We start from the raw sequence: 23303 nt of genomic DNA, 5'->3' as shown, positions 1-23303 counted from the left end.
TTCCATCAGTGCCATGTCTGTCAGTCCTTCCCTCACTCATGCCATGATGCAATGCCTTTCTGTTTCACAGTGAAGCCCTCTGCCACAGTGTTGGAGGTCCTGATGGTGGTATGATGAAATCTTAGCGGAGAGGGGGGAGCCTCCGCATGGTTCAGGCTCATCTGGTTATATTTACAAAGCTTTTTTTAAATCTCTTGATTTTTTTGCGCTGGGACGGGCAATGGGGAATTCTCAAGTGAAACATTTGTTTACATAAGTTGCGAACACATGATTAGCGCAAATGATCACACATTGCGCTTTGTCAAGAAGACGCACTGGGTTCATGGTGGGGTTTATCCAGCGGTAGGCTGCAGATACCCTGAAAACCTGGTCCCGCTGAGATCTTCTGGCTGGAGACTGATGCAAACTTGACGTAGATTGAAACAGTTTTTATACACTCACAGCCCCTGCTCACTAGCCAGTCTTTCGTGCCAGTCTTTCGTCTCCACAACCACGGGCATGTACTGCTGCCAATTGCTGGAGAGCTAACGGCTGGTGAACTTGAGAACTGTTAGGACTATCTGACTCTTAATAATAAACACTGCACAGACTTTGGTGCAGTGTGTTAATACAATTTGGGCCATTGTATACCATCATCACTATTACTACTGTCTGATTAAATCCTGCCACTCACTACTGTCCGCTACTACTACTGTCATCTCTATTATCATTACTACTTGTTATATTATTATTTCTACCTATCCCACCTGCACCCCCCCCCCCCCATGCTGCTATGACACTTAAATTTAGGGGATTCATTTGTGTCCCTGCCCAGCTATTGTTGTCACATGTCTCCATTTTAATTTTACAGATTTTTACAGATTGTGAAAGTACAGTGTTGTTCAATGTGTCATACGTTGAAATCTGAGAATGTTTGAAGATGATGTGCTAATTTGAATCTTGCAGAACAGTTTTTTTTTCTGTTTGCTTTAAACTGTGAAAATGCCTCTCGAAGAGAAGGCTAGAATTAACACCTCTGCCTGTTTCTGCTGGGCAGTAACAATAGCCCCCCAGCCACTCCCCTCACTGAATATCATTAATATATTGTCATATTGTAAGCTGTCAGTAAGTCTCATCTTATTAGACTAGACTGTCTGCTCATACTAGTCAACTTCACCAGTTGATAGACACTGTCTGCTCATACTAGTCAACTTCACCAGCTGATAGACACTGTCTGCTCATACTAGTCAACTTCCCCAGCTGATAGACACTGTCAACTTCACCAGCTGATAGATATATGATGTCTGCTTGTAATAGTCAACTTCACCAGCTGGCTAAAGTAGAATAATAAAATATAATAAGTGTATGTGCATCTTATTAGGGTGCAGTGCAGGGTGCATGTAGTTCAAGTTCAAGTTTATTTATTTTTCTTTTTTTTGTTTATTTAAAGTGAGTGTGTGCGTATGGATGTGTGTGCTGTGAGTGTATTTGATGGTTTGTTACATAGTGTTATTGACGTTGAGCATCCTGATGGCTTGGAGATAGAAGCTCCTTCTGAGTCTCTCTGTGCTTGCCATGAGACTCCGGTATCGCTTGCCTGACCGCAGCAGTTCAAAGAGGCAGTTGTTTGGGTGGCTAGAGTCTTTGATTATTCATTGTTGTAAATGTCTTGGAGAGTGGGAAGCCCACCTCCAATTGTGCGTTTGGCTGAATGGGCCACACTCTGTAGTCTGCTACGGTCTTGTGCGGTGCTATTCCCAAACCAGGAGGTTGTAGCGGTGTCACTTATAGTGCCTATAACATTTACCGTTGGGCGCCAGACAGGGCCAAACCCTGCCAATGAAGATCAAATTACCTTTTTGATTTGATTAATTAGGCCTATAGCTCCGGCATAAGACTGTACCACATAATAGATAAATAATATAATAATTTGATTAATAGTAGGCCTGGACTAATAGGCAAGCTAACTCCTAGGTTAGTTCATTCATTCATTCATTCATTCATTCATTCATTCATTCATTCATTCATTCATTCATTCATTCATTCATTCAGTTTGCTAACAAAGAAACACTCAGGAGTCATGCTCAATTCAGAGTCAAAATGTCCAATGTTAAAGTCAAAATCATAAGCAAACATTTCATAACACAAAACAATTCATTTTCAGACCAGCCTGTGATTAAACTCCCATAAACCAGTCCGTTCACTCAGTTCAGTTCATTTCGTGAACAGGTATATGCGTTTGCCAATAGTTCCGACTTTCAAGAGTTTGTGATGACCGCAACGCAACTGAGCGAATGAATGAAAAAATAGAAAGTCTCTAAAGAAAATATATGTGTGTGTGTGTGTGTGATGCGAGAGCAGGGGGAAGAGAGGGGCGTTTGGCTTGGGCTGGAGGGTGCAGAGAGAGAGAGAGGGATATTTGGCTTGGGCTGGAGGGTGTAGAGAGAGAGAGAGAGGCGTTTGGCTTGGGGTTGGAGGTTGCAGAGAGAGAGAGAGGGGTCGGCTATGTGTAGCCGCCGGTGGGAAGCCTGGAGGAAGCTTGGAGAGGGGAATGTTGGAGTCGGAGACGCTTGCGTCACAGCCTCGGAACAGGATCAAACAAACAGTGCAGCGTGTACCCTACCGCACCGAAGTTCGCGTTGGGTGAAGATGATCAGGTCGTAGACGTCCGGACTATCCACGTTGGTCATCCATCCCGTGTCAGGTAATGTTTACTTGCGCGTTTTCAACGTTATCTAAATACGGTTCACGTTCTCCTTGCTCTTTATATCGGCTGCACGCCTTCCTTCAGTGAAACAACATCCAACTCGCCGCTCTTACGTCCGCGTCATGACTCCTCTCACGTCTCGCGTCTCACAAGGCCAACCCACCACTGTCTGACGTCTCTCCTCTTATCTGCTATCAGAGCCTGTATGCGCGCATCCGAAATTGATAGCCATAAAGGGACAGGCGCACTTTTACCAGGCAGGTTAAAGTCGCTCTGTTACACTCTCCCCCCATTGTGAAAAACCACCTTTGGTGGTGAACATCAGTTACTCAAAACCTAGGAACTCGTCCTCTGAGCTATCTTCATTCAGTATCTCCAGGACTTCCTTCTTTTCCTGCTCGTCCAAATCCGCTGCTGTAGGGTAGAAAGGTTTGAGGTTACAGACATGTACTGTCCTCACATCTCCACCAGTGTCCTCTCGCACAACTTGGTAGTTTACGGGACCAGTTTGTGTTACTACGCGATAGGGTCCTTTCCACTTGCTGGCCAGCTTGGCAGTAAAGTTCTTGGCTGCACTGGACGGTGGAAAGTTCCTTACCCACACCCTTTCTTGGAACTTGAAACTGACATCCCTCCTGTTCTTGTTGTAATTCCGTAGCTGTCTCACACGAGCCTTCTTGCTACTTTCCTCGGCTTTGGCGTGGAGAGTCTTCAGCTGATGAACCACATCATATGCTTGAGCATCAGGAGGAAGAGTCTTGCCTCTTTTTGTGAAATAGTCCACTAGGACAAGAAGATATTCATTCTGTTCTGGACTGCGTGGAAGGGGTCCCATTATATCCACTCCTAGCAACTCATTTGGTCCCCTTACTGAGTGTTGCTGAATCCTTCCTGCAGGCTTCCTGTTGTCGGACTTCAGGCTCTGACACTTCACACAGCATTTAACATGTGCCTTGACATCGGTCCACATTCCTGGCCAAAATGCCACTTCCTGAAGCCTCTTGTAGGTTCTGAAGATACCCCCATGTCCACATAGCGGGTTCTCATGGTAAGCCTGGAGGGCTTGCGGAATCAGGGTTGCTGGGACATAGACCCGATAATGAAACTGTCCATCTTGTCCTTGTGTTTTTCTGTACACCTTATCTTCCACGACTGCGTAGTCATTTTCCACAGAACTTCCTTCCTCTGCCAGAGCCTTAAAGATGGTCTCAATCTTGGCCTCTTTGTGTTGTTCCTCCCATATCTGTGCAAGGGATATCGGAAGTGTTCCAGAATCCTTCTTGCTGGAATACAGGGTGCATCCAGCACCTGTTGCAAGGATGAGGAGCTGCCCCCCCGGCCTCCGGCGGTGGCGGCGCCTCCATCTTCGGCGCGGCCAAGCCGGTGGACACGGCCTCCAAGGAGCGAGAGGAGGAGGAAGAGCACTTATCAGGCCTAATTTCCTTGTGTAGTGTCGTTTCTCTTTCCCAGGACCATTAGCACTACCTGGTTGAAATGGAAAGACTTCTGCAGGGTTAGACTTGAAACTATATTCTCCGTCAGTCACATTGATTTGCAGCCCACTGAGAGAAATGAAGTTCAACCCCAGGACAACTCCAAAAGCCAGGCCTCTCTGATCCAGCACGACCACCGGTAAGGTGAAGAGTTTCCCGTGAAGGTCGATTTCCAGCTTCCCCCAACCAAGTGGAACTTGTGCCTGTCCATTAGCGAGATACAAAGGTCCATTTTTCCAGGGAGTAAGCTCTTCTTTGGTTCTGTTGAGCTCCGCCCATAGATACTCATGGAGAAGGGTGTAACTTGCACCTGTATCCAAGACAGCCTTTCCCCGCCATGCTCCCAGAGTGATGGGTACCACCAATAGTGTAGGGGGGCCACAAGGAGAACTTTGTTTTGAAGTACTCTGACCCGGAGATAGGTTCTCCATGGATGGTCGTGCTGACTTGTCACATCGTTTTGAGGTGACAGCTGTGGACACCAAGCCGTTACTTGGGTGTTGACCTTTCGGCGCAGAATATGTTTTTAGTTGTCGATTGAAGGATTTGGAGTGGTTAGGAGGTTTATATTGGGGACAAGAACCAGGAGGATGTTGTCCTTTACATCTCCAACAAATCACAGGGGACGGTTTGCTTGGTGCAGGTGCAGCATCAGTGCCATTAGACATTGTGAAATCAGTGGGTGGAATGTGCTTTATGTAAGGTTATAAACCAAAATCAATTAGTTAGAGCAGCACAGAGCACATTAATGAACCCACATAGTCGAGCAATGCTTCAAACCTTCACAATACACGTTTTTTTCACTTTTCAAAAGTTGTCAACTGCACCTTTAAACAAAAAAGCATAATGCACCTTTAAAGAAAATAGTGCCATGCACCTTTAAACAAAATAGCGTAATGCACCTTTAAGGAAGATAGTGCCATGCACCTTTAAACAAAATAGGGTAATGCACCTTTAAAGAAAATAGTGCCATGCACCTTTAAACAAAATACCGTAAGGCACCTTTAAGGAAGATAGTGCCATGCACCTTTAAACAAAATAGGGTAATGTACCTTTAAAGAAAATAGTGCTATGCCCCTTTAACCAAAATAACAAAGTAACATATGTTTTTTTTTTTTTTTTTAACACAGTACCTTTAAACCTTGGTTCAGTTAGGCCCCACGTTGGGCGCCATTTTATGTAGCGGTGTCCACTTATAGTGCCTATAACTAGGGGTGCACCGATATGAAAATTGGCCACCGATACCGATACCGATTGTTCAACTAACACAATCGGCCGATACCGATACCGATACCGATAATTGTGGCAAAAAATAAGTATTTTTAATTTTTTTTAATATTTTTTTTAATATTTTTTTTTTATTTTTTTAATGAAACTACTGTATATTTGTATGTGTGTTTGTATTTGTAGGCCTCTTTACTTACTTAAAAAAGGAAACATCAAGAAATATGTTTATGGTATCACTGATCCCTCTCCCAGTATCGTCTGGCGGCCTGCAGAGGGATACTATTTTCTCAACCAGAGCTTTCAACCAATGCAATGGAACCATTCTGGCGGCCTGCAGCGGGATACTATTCTCTCAACCAGAGCTTTCAACCAATGCAATGGAACCATTTTGATTGACAGTCGATTCGGCCAATTACGCCACACCGCTAGCACCCACCTCCTGCTTACCACCAAGCGTTTATTCATTTTTCTACTTCGGGGCATGCCGCCATTGATCTGCTTGCAAGAATGCGAGTCAAACTCAGAACCACAACAAGCTAATACGTTAGCTGCCCGGCAGTGCCCGCCGACCAGCGCGCTCCACAGGATGGCCAAACGAGACACAATGATTTTACTGCAACAAATGTTATAATAAAACAAAGCCTTTCTATACATTTGTCTGGTTGAAAACTTTATTAACAGATTGCAGAATGTGTAGTTGGGTACGGAATGAGCAACGGAATGTAACCGAGCTATGCACGGCTTGCTTGCTATCTTCGGGTAAATACTATGCTGATGTAATTGAACGTGTAACTAACTATAATAACGTTAATGCCACAAAACGAATGTTTGTGTCATTTTAACAGCAGATACTTTCTTAAATGCCATCCTCCCGACAGAGCGGTGTTGATGGGGAGCTCTGATGGATTCGCTTGGTTGTGTTATTACTATGCATTGAACAGCTAACCGAAAGCTAGGGTTAACTATGTTAAAGGTTTAGCCATAACGTTACGTTGGCTAAAGTTGGGGCTATTCTTAATCCAGTAATAATGGCTGCAGACCTGCAAGCAAAGTACAGCAAGTTGGCAAAGGAGTATTCCAACGTAAATCACATTTTCACCAGTAACGTTAGTCTTCTGCCTCCCGGCTATGAACGGACTCGGAGTAATGCCTTGCTGCTATGGGTAATAATAATATGCTGATGTTATTGTCCGTGTAACACTAACTATATAACGTTAATGCCACAAAACGAATGCCTTGTTAATCATAAATAGTAACTTTGATGCAGTAGCTTGTGTGTGTGTGTGGGGGACGGCGGGCGGTGTGCAGGTAAGTTAGGGCGCGAGTGAATTTTTTTTTTGCCTTTTGACGCTACACAAATGGATGGTTAGTTATCGGCGACTGCTATCGGCACATTTGAGCTTATCGGCCGATAGGCCGATAGCAGTCAACAAGGCACTTATCGGCCGATACCGATACCCGACCGATATATCGGTGCACCCCTACCTATAACATTTACCGTTGGGCGCCAGACAGGGCCAAACCCTGCCAATGAAGATCAAATTACCTTTTTGATTTGATTAATTAGGCCTATAGCTACGGCATAATAGACAAATAATATAATAATTTGATTAATAGTAGGCCTGGACTAATAGGCAAGCTAACTCCTAGGTTAGTTTGCTAACAAAGAAACACAGGAGTCATGCTCAATTCAGAGTAAAAATGTCCATGTATTGGATTAAAGTCAAAATCATAAGCAAACATTTCATAACACAAAACAATTCATTTTCAGACCAGCCTGTGATTAAACTCCCATAAACCAGTCCGTTCACTCAGTTCAGTTCGTGAACAGGTAAGCCTATATGCGTTTGCCAATAGTTCCGACTTTCAAGAGTTCGTGTTGACCGCAACGCAACTGAGCGAATGAATGAAAAAATAGAAAGTCTCTAAAGAAAATATATGTGTGTGTGTGTGTGTGTGTGTGTGTGTGTGTGTGTGTGTGTGTGTGTGTGTGTGTGTGTGTGTGTGTGTGTGTGTGTGTGTGTGTGTGTGTGTGTGTGTGTGTGTGTGTGTGTGATGCGAGAGCAGGGGGAAGAGAGGGGCGTTTGGCTTGGGCTGGAGGGTGCAGAGCGAGAGAGAGGGATGTTTGGCTTGGGCTGGAGGGTGTAGAGAGAGAGAGAGAGAGGCGTTTGGCTTGGGGTTGGAGGTTGCAGAGAGAGAGGGGTCGGCTATGTGTAGCCGCCGGTGGGAAGCCTGGAGGAAGCTTGGAGAGGGGAATGTTGGAGTCGGAGACGTTTGCGTCACAGCCTCGGAACAGGATCAAACAAACAGTGCAGCGTGTACCCTACCGCACCGAAGTTCGCGTTGGGTGAAGATGATCAGGGTGAAGATGATCAGGTCGTAGACGTCCGGACTATCCACGTTGGTCATCCATCCCGTGTCAGGTAATGTTTACTTGCGCGTTTTTCAACGTTATCTTTTTTTGTATTTAATTTTTTTATAATTTTTTAAACAAACATATAAACAAACATGACAACACACGATAAGATACACAAGCATTAGTTGACAGTGCACATCCAATGAAATCACATTTTAGTTAATTGTCATATATAGGATATACCCTTAATACCTGTTATCTAAAACCTACACACATATGCTCCAGCTCGTACCCCCCCCCCCCCCCCTCCCGGACCCCCCATTGGATAATCCATCCATTTTCCCTCGCTCCTAACCAGACATTACCATTATATGCTAGCTTTTATTTTCTCCACCACTTCTAACCACAATGTCATTTTGGATTCATTGAGACCCAACATTCTTGCTGTAGATATTTCTTGATAGATCACATCGAGATATGTAATAATCCAGGCCTTTCGGCAAATTTTTTCCGGTTGGAACCATCGTGATGCTATCAGCTTTCTAGCCACTGTGATACCCGATAAAACCAATCTCTTTAGCTGTGGATGTACTGCACACTCAAAAACATCATTCAGCAGTAATACAGAGGGGTGTACAGGTATATTCCAAGTTACGAGATTTGATAATTGCTGGGTCACCTCTTTCCAGAATATCTTAACTGGTGGGCAGTCCCAGTACATGTGCATAAATGTCCCCTCGTCCCCATTTGTACATAGAGAGCATTTGGAGTCTTGTATAAGACCCATTTTTTTCAGTCTTATAGGAGTCAAGTATGTCCTGTGAATATAGTTAAGATTGATTTGTTGATGGTCCGGGTTCCTTGATGTGAGTCGAACATTTGCCCAGGCTTCTTGCCAATCAAAATCACTTTCCAGGTCTGGTATATCCCTCCTCCAGACGGAGTCTAGGTGGAGGGTTTCATATGAGGACGTTAGTAATTGATGATAAAAATCTGAAACAAAACCTCTTGATGTCTCTCTTTCATAGAAGAATTTGTGGTATCTGTGGTGTTCAATTGGTTTCGTTAATGGAACACCTTGAGTCTTCAAACATAACAATAACTGTAAGTAAAAAAGATGTGTGGACTTGGTGAGATTAAACTTCTTCTGTATTTCTTCATATCTACAGAAACCCTGTTTGTTAAAAACATCCCCTAATGAGTGTATGCCTTGCTTTTCCCATATAGGGAATCTTATAGGTCGTTTTTCAATCAAGAGTGCATTATTATTGAATAAGGGAGTATGATTGTGCCATTTATATGGGTTAGGATATTTTTTTTGTGTTTCACGCCATATCCGGGTCGCATGAGTAATTATGGGGCCAAATTTCCGTTCACAATGCTTGATTGGTAGTTTAGTGTATGCTATGTCCTTCAGTCTATGTGGGGCTACTATGTTTTCTTCTAATTTTCTCCAGGATACTAATGCTTGGGGATCAAACCATGTTGTCAATGGTCTTAATGTGTACGCCTTAAAATAGTGGAAAAAATCTGGAAATGCCATGCCACCGTCTGCTTTATTTCTCTGTGCAGTGGATCTTTTTATACGTGGTGGTTTGTTATTCCAAATAAATTTGTATGTGGAGGAGTGTAATCTTTTCCAGTAACCCTCTGGAGGGGGTAACGGTAGCATTGAACTGAAGAAGTTGATTCTAGGTAGTACGTCCATCTTAACTATTGATATCCGTGCCTGTACTGAGTTTTTAAGTTTTGCCCACCTATCAAGGTCGTCTTTGATTTTGTTTTGGATTTTTGTGTAATTGTGCTTCACCGTTTGTCTTATGGTGGGGAATATTTCCACTCCCAAGCATCTAAAATGTTTTACCATAGGTATCTCTCCTGGGAGGGTTATATCTTTTTTTGCATGGGTGTTAAGTGGAAGGAAAGCCGACTTCGGCCAATTTATCTTGAATCCCGATAAATCTCCAAAGTTCTCAATCAACTTGAGCAGATGAGGCAGTGTGGTGTTGGGGTTTTGCATGAACAGTATTACGTCGTCCGCATATAAACTAATTTTATGTTGTGTGCCCTTGATTACGATTGGTTGTATGGATTGGGATTGTCTTATATATTGTGCTAAAGGTTCTAATGATAGATCGAATAGTCCGGGACTAAGAGGGCAACCCTGTCTAGCTGAGCGTGATACCGGAAATATTCCGGAGGTGATTATACCTGTAGTAATCATGGCCGATGGGTCTTTGTATACTACTTTAATCATATCAATGAAACCTTTACCTAACCCCATCTTCTCTAATACTGCCCATAGATACGACCATTCCAGCCTGTCAAAAGCTTTCATTGCATCCAGGGACAGCATCGCCTTAGGTATGGTGTTGTCCTTGTCGGCATCTAGTACGTGCAGTATTCGTCTTATGTTATCAGTGATCAGGCGGCCTCTTATGAAGCCAGTTTGGTCCGGATGAACTAAAGACGTCATATGCTTTTGTAATCTGATGGCTAATACCTTAGAGTACAGTTTGATATCGGTTCCGAGGAGGCTTAAGGGTCTGTAACTACCGCACTCGGTGGGGTCTTTGTCTTTTTTGAGAAGGACTGTTATGAGTGCAATATTGTCGTTTTTATGTTAGTTCCCCTCCTTGACTGAGTATAAGATCATATTTAGTAATAAGGGTCCAATTATGTCCCAACAAGAAAGGTACATTTCTGGTGGGATACCGTCTCTTCCAGGAGCCTTACCACTTTGCATTTCGGATATGGCCTTCTTGAGTTCCTCTAGTGTGATCGGTGTTTCTAACTGTTTAGCGTCATCCTCTGAAAGTTTAGGGAGAATAATTTGATTAAGATATGTGTCCATTTTGTTTTGATCGAAGGTCCTTTCTGATTTATATAAGTCGGAGTAGAATTCTTTGAATGTATCGTTTATTTTTTCAGGGTCTGTTTCAAGTACTTGTTGTGCTCTAATGGTAGTTATATCTGCACATTTTGCATTAATTCTTAATCGCATGGCTAATAGGTGACTAGGTTTAGAACCTTGGGAGTACTGCTGTTGTCTTGTGCTACGTATTTGTATTTCCGATTGTTGTCTGTATATGGCATTGATCTCTTTTTTTAGTACCTTAACTTGATTTTCTAGTCGAGTTTAGTTGTTGTATTTTAAAGAATTATATAACGTTGAGTAAAGCGTTTCCAGTTCAGCCAGTTTTGTGCATCGATTCTTGCGCATTTTGGAGGAAAAGCTATCAGTGAAATCCTTGATCATTCCCTTTACCGACATCCATATTATTCTGGGGTCTTGCACCGAGTTTGCATTCTCCCATAGGAATACTATAAGAGCTTCTTTGAGTTGTGTAATGAATTCCTTGTTATTAAGCAGCATCGAGTTAAATCGCCATCTTGGGGCTCGGGAAGATAGTATACCAAATGTTCCTTTTAGGAGTAAATAACAGTGATCTGATAGTGCATTGGGTATCATTTCCACTTCATAGTTATCAAATAGTCTCGGGGATGCAAAGACATAATCTATTCTGGATAATGTGTTATGTCTCGCAGATCGACAAGAGTACTTTCGGGTCGTGGGATTGAGTGATCGCATAAGTCATTTACACCTGTAATCTTCGACAAATCCTTTAATGCATTAGATGAATTATTTTGTTCGCTGGAAAAGGCGAGGTACGATTTGTCCATCCTTGGATTCCAAATGGCATTAAAATCCGCACCTATTATAAATGAGTAATCGGGAAGGTCAAACATTGCTTTGGTTAGTGTAGTGAAGAAACCCTCTTCGTACAAATTTGGGGCATATACCGCTGCCAACGCTATTTTCCTGTTGTTGTGTACAATCATAGCTATAGTTATACGACCATCTGCATCAGACCATACTCCCTTTAATTCAATATTCAACTTACGTCTAACGACTATGGCTACACCTCGAGTTCTCGTACCAAAAGAAGAGTGACTAATATTATGATATGTGTTGTCCGTGTCGTGAATTTATCAAAATGAAACATGAAAATAGAAACTAAACTGTACAAAATAATATTAGACAAACATGCTGATTTGACAGAAGGAGCAGGAAACCCCATATTGGTGTTCTCTGTGGCCCCAGGCTTAAAGAGGTTGAGACACAGTGACTCCCCCGACCCGGTGGCAGATCATTAAGGTCATAAACTGACCCCTCAAGACTATATTGAGATGGGCAGGAAGGAGTGATATTTACTTTTGCTAAAGAAGAACAAAAGCTTACTTTAAAGGACCCATTTCCACCACGGGCGAACCTATTTGGTAAGAGACTAAAGAGGAAGGAGATAATTATCTTTGAAGAACAGGAACTTAAAATACAGTTGAGGTCAAAGGTCTTATTGATACTAGCTGAGCAATTTCAGGTTACGACACGGCAGCTGGTTAGAAGACTAAGGCCTCAGAGGTCAGAGGTGACACCAGACCAATTGGAATCTCCCCTTACACATCCGATTTGATTGACTTAAGACATACCACACAGGCTCAAGGATATTGGAATTTAAGCAGAAGGCCACCAGTTACACATTTAACTTTAGAATAGATAGACGGTTTTAGACCTTGAGGAAATAGATAAACACTGATGGCTTTGTCAGAGAGATTAGTTAGATGGCCTTAGAAAACAGTGCAATCAAAATGACAATAAGTGAACCAAATACAAAGACATCGTTTGTAAATGAATGTTAATACTGAACAAAATACTTAATGATCAAATAAAGCCAGAACTAGATTAAAGATTACTTTAGAATAGAAATACAAACAGTAGGATGTAACATTAAATAGTTCAATCAAATAAAGTAAAATGTGGACCAAACTGAAGAAAAAGACTGTTAGTCACTGTTTAGACAATAAAGAATAATCATTCTAAAAGCGATTAAAGCATGATAAAGTGTTTGTAGATGGAAACAGCTCATGCTCTATTTTCTGTTCACGGAGAGAGGAGCTGAAAGGATCCCCCAATAAGGTAATGTAATAGAATGGCTAACTGCTAACAGCCAGGCGGATTCTACTGTGTAACGTTGTGTCAACAGACTAGGCTGACGTGTCACTCAGCGGGGAGATCCTTTGGCCAATGGGGAAGCTCGATCGCTGGGGTGACGTGACCAGACAGGCAGGGGAAAGGTCTTTTCTATCTCATTAAAAGGGCAGGTGAGATGACAGAGGAGAGGGCTAGAGCGACACAGACAGACCTGGACAGACGGAGAGAGACTCACCACCCGGAGACTCGAGAGCCGAGCCGGAGACACATAGAGCCACTGACACCAGATGACAGAGGAGCGCCTCGTAGCAGAGATCCGCCGAGACGAGATCAAGCGCTCCCAAACCGCAGAGGATCCGAAAACCAAGGTTGCCTTGGCGTCCAGCAACCACTAAGAGAAGCCGCGTGTTGTCATGGACAACCCGAGAGACAACAACACCACCACCGGAGAAGAACGCTCGGATCGGCCCCAGCTGATCAGATCATGGACAAAACTGCCACACCAAAGAGATAATTAGCTAGAAGAAGAAGATCCTGTACTTGTTTGATGTATAAGCTGTGTTTTATTAAGAATGGAATAAACACACCAGTTTGTTTTATTCAGATCACCTCGTCTGCGTTTTCCTTAATAGAACCGAACACCTGAAATACAAAACAATGCAGAGAGAAGGGTAAAAGACTATACGATCACAGATCATATATAAATGAAGTGAAAGATACTTCAATTGGTCCGTGACCCGTGCTGTATTCGACCAAAGCCGGTTGAAGACGACGAAAAGCTACTTCTGGAAAATGGACCGAGAGATTCTCGCCCTCATCGAAGCCTCTACGACTGATTAAAATCTTCGCCTCATCAGCCGAGGACAGCGGGAATAGGTAAGTAATGATGGTGCGTTTAAATTTGGTGGAGGTCGAGCGGTCTCAAATTTGGGGTTGCTATGGGTGAAAGTGAATGGTGTAATGGACCAGAAAAATGTTGGGGTCGGTAGGCACCGGAGACCAGGTTTCACAACCTGTCTCTGGTCTCGGCCGCACCAGCAGCACTTGATGGGTTAGGGTATTGAGGGGTGTTCGGTTAGAATACCTAGGTATAGTAAAATGAGATGGATGTGGCAAGACTAGTCTAGGTAGAATCGATACTAATGTAATGAAGAAAAGGGGCGCAATCCGAGTGAACGGTACAGTAGTGAGGCGGAAGATGAAGTGTTTATAAGCAACTATGGAGCTATAAATAAGGAATTGTTCAAGGAAACAATTGAAAGTCTGGGGATAAGTGACGTTTTTGGTTGATGAACGGGTTAAATGAGGCGCTGTTTTCACTCGTCAGAACCGGGCCCGCTCTTGGAAACGGCTGACGGAGGAACAAGAGTACCATTGTGGATTTTCAAGCCCTTCATCGAACAGTATTGTGGCTACCAGTAAAGAGAGGATATAGATGTCTGTATTTAGTTCAGATCGCGCACAGCCGAGGGTTAGGGAACTTAGGGATTCGTGCCAGTTTGCTTAACGGGAAGGGACTCGCTTAGAATCGGTACGCTGAGCAATGGACTTTTGGAAGACGTTCCATATGCGAATTGCCGAGACAAATCCGACGTCATTTAGGCTCAGATTGGCTATGGTCCAGATCTGAAGAACCTCAAACTCGTGGAGGAATGAGGAAAGTAGAAAATATGGAAATTGTGGTTTAAACGGGGAGCACGATGGACCACATAAACCTCCGATTCAAGCCGACAGGTGGCTCTACAAGTAGGAAATATGGAAATTATGGTTAAACGAACGATTTGACCATATAAACCTCCGATTCAAGCCGTCAAGAGGCGCTACAAAACTCTCCACGAGCTACTATACATGAATGGAGCGGGTTTCTCGGGGTATAGCAAGACGGATTTTCTAGAACTCGGTAGATATATGAAGCACTTTGGTAGAAGGAACTGCGCTTGTGATTAGAACATAGGAAAGAATTGTGTGAAATGGGCGAGGTAGGAAATGCGCTTAGAATGAATGTGGCCGAATGAATAGTATGCTTATGAATAGGACATTGTTTTGCTAAGTATATATGTTTGGATGGATGTGTGTTAGAGGTTTTGAGTGAATGCCAATGTATTTTTTGAATTATTATAAAGCTCTAGTGACTAAAACGGCAGCGGAGAAACCATAACACTGTCCGTGGGACGGGGCATTTATTTAGCTGGCTCCGTTAGCCACGGGACGGCAGCAGTAACGTATGGACGCTGTGTTACGATATCGAGTGAATTGAGTGAATGGCAAGAGTGATGGAACCAAAATGATGTGTGAAGTTCGTTGAATTTTTTTAAATCGGTGGTATAAAGGTCTAAATTTAATGTAGTAGGTATCAAAATAAACTGAGTTTTGGGAGCTGATGACGTCACTAGGAACGTCTGAACATTGGGAGCGTTGGATTTAAAATACTGTGTATTTCGGCCAGGCGGGGCCAAACGGGCGAGCAAACTAGGATAAAGATAAAAATATATGTTCTGTAAACTGGCGCTTGATGAGATTAAAAGTATGATGCGGGGTATAACTGTGTTACGTAAACGTCGCAATGTGTTGTGCCGCTCGAATCAACAGGATAATGGGCCGTATAGGAGAAGTTATGATGGATGCTAAGCTAAGCTAATTGAGCTAGCAGTACTAAACTAATGGAGCTAGCAGGGGGGAGCTAACGAAGCTAAAATGCTAAGCTACCTGTGCTAACAATGTAGCATGATTGAACTCTCGGGGAATATCGCGTGTTGCTACTCTTGGTGGCTGGCACAGGACTTTAGGGAGGCGCGGACAGGAACTTCCGGTATAGAGGGGTTCTGGGAATTGTGGTTTATTATTGAGGTGAGACGTCGAGTTGACGTCATGTGGTGATGTGCTGCGTGATGACGCACTTGTGGGGGAGGGTGAGGGCGCCTCCTGCAGGACGTTGTGAGTACTGTAGTACAATAGTGGTGATGTACTAAACATTACAGCAGGGGGCGGTGTTGCCTCTTAGATTATTACACCTCTCCTTCGCATGTGAACGGGGAGCCGTGGCGGACATTTTGTAGTTTTTATAGGTTTTTTGGTTTTTGAGTAGCGACCATCTTGGAATTTTGTAGTTCTTTTTATCGGTTTTTCCTGTTTTTAGTGACGAATGTATATACTTGTTTAGTTATTTGTTGTGGGCCCAGTATGATGGCGCTAGTGGGAGGAACGTGATGGATGTGTGGGTTTGTTTGTAATTTTACATAGGATGGTTTGTTCCAGTAATAGGCAGCTGATGAGTGTCTGGTGGTTGGGACATGTAGACGGTATGTGTCGGTTTGCGCATGCGCGCCACGGTCGGTCGGTACAAGGGGGAAGGACTATGGGCTTTTGTTAAGGCAGTGGACAGGGAAGGGCTATAGGGGGCGATGTTGGTCGAGACTAGTTGGAGTGAAAACAGCAACGTGGTGTGCTGTGACGGGACTTGCGTGAACCCCCCCCCCTACTCCTCCGTGTCTCTTCCTCCCTCTCTCACTCTCCCCTCCCTCTCTCCCTCCCTCCCTCCCTGCCTTCCTCCCTCCCTCCCTCCTTCCCTGCCTCTCTCTATCTCTCTCTCTCTCTCTCTCTCAATCCCTCTCTCCCTACATCCCTCTCTCCCTCCCTCCCTCCTTCCCTGCCTCTCTCACTCTCCCCTCCCTCCCTGCCTTCCTCCCTCCCTCCCTCCCTGCCTCTCTCTTCTCTATCCCTCTCTCCCAGCTTGACTTTGTAGAAGTGACAGGTTCTCAAAGGGAGTTTTTGTTCAAGGTAGATTGACTTTATGGTAAGGCTTAAAGCATTGGTTATATTAAAATGGTGTTTACTTTCTAAAGTTAGGATTACATGGGAGGCCCCCCCCTCTCCCCATTCCTTCTGTATGTCTCTCCCCTTCCCCCCTCCCGCTCTCTCTCCCTTCTTCCCACTCTCTCTCCCCTATGTCTCCCCCCCTCCTCCCTCCCACTGTCTAAATCCTTCTGTCTGACTTTCTATCCCTCTCTCCCTCCCTCCCGGTATCTCCCCCTCCCTTATCTCTCTCTCCCTGCTTGATGCTGTTGAGCTGCCAGGTTTTCAGAGGTGTTTTAATGCAGGTTGTAGTGCCCCTGCAGTAAGATTTAAAGTATAGTGTTGGATATTAGGAACTCCATGCAGACTCTTTTAGTCTGATTAAAGTAGGGTTTGATTTAAGTTAAAGTTGGCAGCAGATGATGAAGATAGTGTTTGAAGTCCTGTGGGTTAACGGGACCAGGCAATATGGTAAAGTCTGCTAATTAAGTATAGAAGGTTTTTGTTGAAGTTAATGTCGAATTGGGAGCACCCCCCCCCCTTCTTCCGTCTCTCTATCCCTCTCTCTCTCTTCCCTCCTTTCGCTGTTTCCCCCCCCCCTTTCTTCCGTCTCTCTATCCCTCTCTCTCTCTTCCCTCCTTCCTCTGTCTCCCCCCCTTCGTCCCTCCATCCCTCTCCCCCTCCCTCCCTTCCTTTTCTCTTCCCTCCGCCCTCCCCCCCCTCTGTCTCTCCTTGTATTTCTCCCTGTGATTCTCCTTCCCTCCTTTCCTTTCTCCACGTGTGCCCCCCCCTCAATGGCTTGCCGGAGAATGGATTGTGGGTATGCTGCAGGCCATTGCTGGGATGGGTGGTGGACCCGTCTGTTGGGGTCCTTGGAAGCAGGGTTAGCTTTGCGGCATGTTGGGTGTTGTTGGGTGGATGTTTATTTGAACTGCGTTGTTATTGTGTGTGTGGAGTGCGTACCGGAGGAGCGCTGGCCTGTCTAGGTGCAGGTGATGGTAGGATGAGTTGTAATATTCCTTGAGGAAAGGAGCTTGGGGTGTTTCCGTTCAGGTTCGAAACTGAAGGGGAAACGCTTTGGGCTGTGAGAAGGCGGTTCTTTGTGAATTCAAGGATCTGGGAGGATATTGCAGTAGGTATAGTGCTGGTGTCCATGAGTTTAATAACATGAACAACTGGGCTATATGACGGTCAGGGGTTTAGTGATCTAAATTGCTAAAGATTAATTTTTCCCTGGATGGTAGTTGGAAGCAGAGACAACACTAAAGGATTTTTTTTAGTGTTGTGGGGGGGAAGTGGAAGTGTGTGAGAGAGTAAGTGTGTGAATGTATAAATGAAATTGATGTTGTATGAAAGGTGTGAGGCGAAGTGAATATTACATTTATATTTAGTCAATACGCTAAGCGGTCATTTAAAGTATGAAATAAGATCAGAATGGGCGGATTCATCAAAGCAAAATGAAATTGGAACAGATGAAGGACCAAGTTTACAAAAATTGTTAGAATTGATAGGTTGTGTGGAAGTAATGTTTGTGTTCTCCAGATAATCTTATGAAAGGAACACACAAGGGATTGGAACCTCCAGTTTTTCCTGTTGGAGGAACGGACAAAAACAAGCTAAGCTGTATCGTTATATTCAAACAGATCACACCAAATCTCTCTAAAATATTAGTATAGTGTTGCCCGACAGTTCCAATGCATAACAGATAGTGGAAATGACAAGGGAAATGCCACTGATGTTAAGTTTGGGTGTTTTTGCTTTCTTTCTGCACAGGTGCTCGGCAGGACAGATGGGGCTCTGACGATTTCGATAACCAACTGGGGAAACGGCTATATACGCCTTGGTATAAGTCTGAATGATAAGCCAGTTATCAATCCTTGTCTGCACAGTAAAGATTTGACAGTGTGAGTGTTTTAACTCAAGTAGGTAGAAATAGTTTTAGAGACGGAGAAACTTGTTTTTTCAAACGGTTATTGCAGGAGTGTTTGAAAGTGGAGAGAATGACGGTTACACAGGGAGTTCACCTTAGTGGAACATTGATAGGAACAACTGAAGCGTTAGATGCAATAACAATAGAATAACAAAAACGAGAGTAAACAATCAGTCTGTTTCAATAACCCGTAGTATATAAAAAAAAAGAAAAAAAGAAACAATATAGAAATGGTCCACAGTAGTCAGGCCGATGGTGGGAGAAAGCCGAGAGCCTCTGCAGACATTTCCCAGATAGACTTTACCAGTGATGATAATCTGATTGATTGGAATAGGATGGACTTCTCTCATGTGACCAGTACGATAGAAGGACTTGAAATGATGTCTTTGACTTCAATACAGGAGGTCTTACAGGAGAAAGAACCAGACACAACGGTATTACTCCAACCAGAGCCGATCCACGCTGGACTAACCATTTCAGGTAACTACAAATTGACGAAAGGACAGAGGAAGGCTGCGTTGAAACGGCAGTCCCAAGAGGACCACCCTGGCCTTGCGGCTGGAACAGAGACTGGACAGGGGTTGGGGTCGAAGATGGAGTGGCCAATACTGCCACGGAGACGGGGGACCGACAACAGGTATGGACATAAACATGAGGAATTGTCTCAGCCCTCAAGTGCCCCATGCCCAGATCTTCCCCGGCGCCAGAGCCAAGATGAGAGGCGGGGCCCAGAGACGGGAAGTCTTTATTTCTTTTTGGATTTTTAATTTTTCTGTCTTAGTTTTTAGGGGGGTAATTATGCCTCTAGATGATAGTTTAATTCTGTTGGATGGGTGTGTTGCATGAAGACACTCACAATTTTTTGTTTGTTTGAAATTTTCTTTGTTTTTGTTTTGACACTCTGTTTTGTTTAGGAACTGGCTGGCTGGGAGGGTTCTCTCGCCGGTCAGGGATAGCAGGTGGTGGTGACACAGCGGGACTGGTAGGAATGTTTGATATAATGGGCTGGAAACTAAGGGTGGACGGGAGCTGGTTCATGGTTTGTTTTCCGCTCATTGAGAGTCCAGATGTAGAATCTGGGGGGTTGTGTCACGTTTTGGGGTATGGTAAGTGTTGGGGAAACGTGTTTTTCTGTCTATAGATAAGCTCTGTAGGTTTTTGGTCGCCATTGGCCAAATAGTGTTCATGTAGGGTGCAGACATGTGAATTTGATGATTGACTTATGGGAGACTCTGCACCGGCTTGTTGAAGGCTGGCGGAGTGTGTGGGATGTGTGTTTAAAGGGACTGTGGTTTGTTGCCATGCACATAGGTTCTGTTGGTGATTGGCCTCGTCTAGAGCTGGCTGTCCAGACCGAGGAGGCTGTCTGGAAACAAGGTATTGATAGTGTAATAAAATGGTTATTCCACTTTCAAGTGTGGAAGTAGTAGTTGTGTTGAACTTGAGATATTTGATCTAGTAAAGTAGTACAGCACAAAAACAAATGAGACAAAGGTGATTTGATTGAATGCTAACTTAAGAAGCGGTGAAATATATAGATAACTAATTTGGAGAAAAATGTATTGTCAAATGCAGAACAGTAAAGATGTATCTGCGAAAATAAAAGTTTCCAATCTATTGTGTGTTTGTAAATAACAATCCAAAATGCAAAAAGGACAGAGGGAAAATCGTTTCCTTCTGTGGAAAATTGGAGCAGTACCAAGAACTGCCCACAACAAAGAAGAGGCTGTGGTTAGCACAAAATACAACAAGAAGAAAACAGTCAAAACGAGTTAGCAGTAAAGACCTCAGGAGGCTTGAACAGGGATGAAAGCGAAGAATAATTGAGGCCTCAGTGGTCTTTTCAAGGAGAAGAGATGATTTATGTTTGCTTGTTTGAATCTCCCTCGATGTTTAGAGTGTTAATCTTTTGGGTATGATGTATTAATCTTTTCTTGCAGAGTCAATTACACAAAACAGACACATTGAAGCTAATTACATGGATAATGTATAGTCATAAACAGAAAAGCTGATAAAATGGTATGATGTTCTTTTTGTATAAAGAAACAGACCTAGACTGGATGTCGTATTAATAACTGATAATGTGTATAACTGTGCAAGAAGAAAAGGTAGGTGAAATGATGAATTTTGTAACTGTACAGATGGAAATGGGTTTGGTAGTTCGATTTGTGTAAATTTTGGATTTTTTTTGAAATTTTAGAAAATATTAGCAAAAATTATAATTATGGTTTTAACATGTTTAATTTAGAACATATTGGTGCTATATAGTGGGTTATGAAACCCACTAAGGGTGGATTGTCGTGAATTTATCAAAATGAAACATGAAAATAGCAACTAAACTGTACAAAATAATATTAGACGAATATGCTGATTTGACAGAAGGAGTAGGAAACCCCATGTTGGTGTTCTCTGTGGCCCCAGGCTTAAAGAGGTTGAGACACAGTGACTCCCCCGACCCGGTGGCAGATCATTAAGGTCATAAACTGACCCCTCAAGACTATATTGAGATGGGCAGGAAGGAGTGATATTTACTTTTGCTAAAGAAGAACAAAAGCTTACTTTAAAGGACCCATTTCCACCACGGGCGAACCTATTTGGTACAGGGTGTCCGCGGATCCTTAAAAAGTCTTAAAAAGTCTTAAATTGGTTTATCAATAATTAAGGCCTTAGTTTGTCTTAAAATGTCTTAAATCCATTTTCAGAGGTCTTAAAAATGCCATAGAAAGGAAAGATAAAATGCCATGTCATGTTTTATTATGAAATCTGGGGAAGTACGGTTAACGGGAGATAAAGTCGGGAGTTTTTATTGACCGCGTTGTAGCATCACGCAGACCGGAATGGGGCGGAACCAACACAGGTCCTTATGTTGGCCGGGAACAATTTCAGTGGAGTCTAGCTAACGTTAGCAAGGCGAAGCGGAAGCGATAACGTTACGTTTAGTTTATTTTGCACTCGTTAATATGGGAAAGTGCCAATTTAACGAGAACTGGCTCGACAATCCACTGTTTGCGCCATGGTTGGTCCCAGTCAAAGACCATTACGAGGCCTGCTGCAACAACAAAAAAAGAGCAGTCGAGTTGCACATGCTGAGCAGCGCTAAGCGTACCTCTGCAAAAACGGCGCCTGCAAACTACTATTTCGAATTTCTTTTCGACCCCGCCATCTCAGGTAGGACTATAACATCTGCACCAACAGAAGTCTGGATAACATGCGGCTCCACGCCAACACTTGAAGCTGAGGTCTTAACTTGAAAATAATCTATTCACGGATGTAAACAAGGACACGTTTGTGTTTATGTTCGATGAGAGTCACCCACTATGTATTTTTTCCTCCCACCCACCCCCTCCTAATGTACAGTATCCTCCCATCATATGTATGTTAGGATCTATGGGTAACAGTACTGTATATTTGCATATCTTATATGTCACAAATGTAACAGTACTATATACCTGTATGTCCCTATGCCATAAATGTCATGTATGTTGAGTGTCATAAATGTCACTATGAATTGAAAATGGGGGACCCTGATGTAAACAAGACTAAAGTCTTTCTCTGGTCTGCATCATCTTAACAATTGTGTGTATTGAGCCGTACTGTATTGTACCCATTCTGCAATCTGTTAAACAAAGTTTTCATTCATTCAACCAAACCACAAAAACAAAACGACTGGATGAATAAATGAAAAACTTTATTAACAGATAACAGATCAATACACACAATTGTTAAGGGGATGCAGACCAGAGAGACTTTCGTCTTGTTTACATCAGGGTCCCCCATTTTCAATTCATAGTAACTGTACTGTTACATTTGTGACATATGCAAATATACAGTACTGTTAAGCAGTAGTCTGACCAGTTTGTTTTGTGATGTTTGTAATCTTGTTTTTAGGGCCTTTGAGGTGCTTTGGTACCATGAGGTGCAAGCATAGTCGTAGTACCCTTGAATGAGTGCTCCTGTTAGAGTCTTCAGGGTATTCTTGTTTACCAGAGAGGAGATCCGGCACAAGAATCTAGTTTGTTGGTTGACTTTTTTGATACCCTGGGGAGGGTGGTAATAGTTATGTGTTCTGACAGGTATCAGTCCTATGGTGATAATCATGTGTTCTTACAGGTATCAGTCCTATGGTAGTATGTGTTCTGACGGAAATGTGGCTGTTGCACTTGCTGCTTGGCCCCTGGTATATTTTGTATAGCTATATTTGCTATTTATGTTTGGTCACCCCTTTGTTGAAATTCATCCAATCCAGTTACTCCTTTAAGTTCAAGATTTTTAAGTTTCCAAGTTATTTTTTAATAAACATCTTTGGACCAACGTGTCCCTAAACTTAAACTAATTGGTGTCGTTGCATGATTTTTGCCATTTTGTTATTGTGAAATTGGTATTAAATTTAATTCTGAGTGGCATTAAAAAGTCTTAAAAAGCCTTAAATCTGACTGGGCTAAACCTGCAGATACCCTGTTGGTAAGAGACTAAAGAGGAAGGAGATAATTATCTTTGAAGAACAGGAACTTAAAATACAGTTGAGGTCAAAGGTCTTATTGATACTAGCTGAGCAATTTCAGGTTACGACACGGCAGCTGGTTAGAAGACTAAGGCCTCAGAGGTCAGAGGTGACACCAGATCAATTGGAATCTCCCCTTACACATCCGATTTGATTGACTTAAGACATACCACACAGGCTCAAGGATATTGGAATTTAAGCAGAAGGCCACCAGTTACACATTTAACTTTAGAATAGATAGACTAGACGGTTTTAGACCTTGAGGAAATAGATAAAAACTGATGGCTTTGTCAGAGAGATTAGTTAGATGGCCTTAGAAAACAGT

Source organism: Notolepis coatsorum (genome assembly GCF_963971535.1).
Source record: "Notolepis coatsorum genome assembly, chromosome: 1".
NCBI lineage: Eukaryota > Metazoa > Chordata > Actinopteri > Aulopiformes > Paralepididae > Notolepis > Notolepis coatsorum.
The sequence above is the reverse complement of the archived record's forward strand: the minus strand, read 5'-3'. Positions refer to the sequence as shown.